Source organism: Haliaeetus leucocephalus, unplaced genomic scaffold, assembly GCF_000737465.1.
Source record: "Haliaeetus leucocephalus isolate CR32 unplaced genomic scaffold, Haliaeetus_leucocephalus-4.0 Scaffold1002, whole genome shotgun sequence".
NCBI lineage: Eukaryota > Metazoa > Chordata > Aves > Accipitriformes > Accipitridae > Haliaeetus > Haliaeetus leucocephalus.
This window is the reverse complement of record NW_010973438.1, coordinates 1-956: the sequence shown is the minus strand read 5'-3', so window position 1 is coordinate 956 and position 956 is coordinate 1. Positions and strand designations below refer to the sequence as shown.

General features: G+C 48.6%; 1 non-coding gene across 1 annotated transcript; it reads right to left on the bottom strand.

The window, feature by feature from the left end:
- Nucleotides 1-469: 469 nt before the first annotated feature.
- TRNAC-GCA lies at nt 470-541 on the bottom strand. The gene has a single exon. It is a non-coding gene; the product is annotated as a tRNA-Cys (tRNA).
- Nucleotides 542-956: the final 415 nt, after the last annotated feature.

The window sequence follows — 956 nt, the reverse complement described above, 5'->3', positions numbered from 1 at the left end:
ATTCTGGAAGAAGAAAGGGTGAAAAATGCAGCTAAAGAGGAGCCACCTGACCCAGGGACCCCTCGATCTGCAGTCAAATGCTCTACCACTGAGCTATACCCCCTTGGCACAGCACCTTCACAAGGACATTTTAAAAACGTTCACAGGCAGAGACGAGTTTTTACATCCACTGTTTAGATTCCTTTACTTGACAGCCCCCTGTGCCTCATACTGTGCCTGCCAAAGGCTGTACACAGAATTACTGCAGAGACTCAACAACAGAGGCAATTACACAGAGACAGTGAGTTCTTAACTCACACAGTGCACAACCCCTGCAGTTTCCTAACAGTCAGGGCCACAGTAGCTTGCATAATGGAGCTCAGAAACCAACCTGCACTCGTACAGCACAAGCTCACAAGATCCCAGAAGAGCTCTCCATCTTCTTTCTGTGAGAAATCCTGGCAAAAGGGAGGTGGAAGGAGAGGAAAAGAGGGGGCACCTGGAGTTGAACCAGGGACCTCTTGATCTGCAGTCAAATGCTCTACCACTGAGCTATACCCCCTGCCTGCACACCTGTCAACTCACCAACAAAACAACATTTGAACTATGTTCTTCCCCAATCTCTGACCTCTCTGTTCCATAGGAATCAAAGCCTGCTGCAGAAATCGCAAGACTCAAACGCAACAGCACCAAACGCATTCAGTCACTGCGCTCCGGCACAGCAGACAGACACTACCTCTGTACTTCATTTACCAGGTGACCTTGGCCCAGTTCCTCTCCAGCTGTCTCTCTGTTTCCTCTCCCAGTTGCACTCTGTTCTCTTTCAGCAGACTGTAACTTGACACAGCAACTGCCTGAAGTCTTTGACATCGTCCCCACGCTTTCTAGCTTTGACTGTAAGATGAAAAAGGCTTATTAGGAGAGGAAGCTGAGCTGAACTTATCAGTTAGCCTTCCAGTGAGCAAACAGCCCAAAAC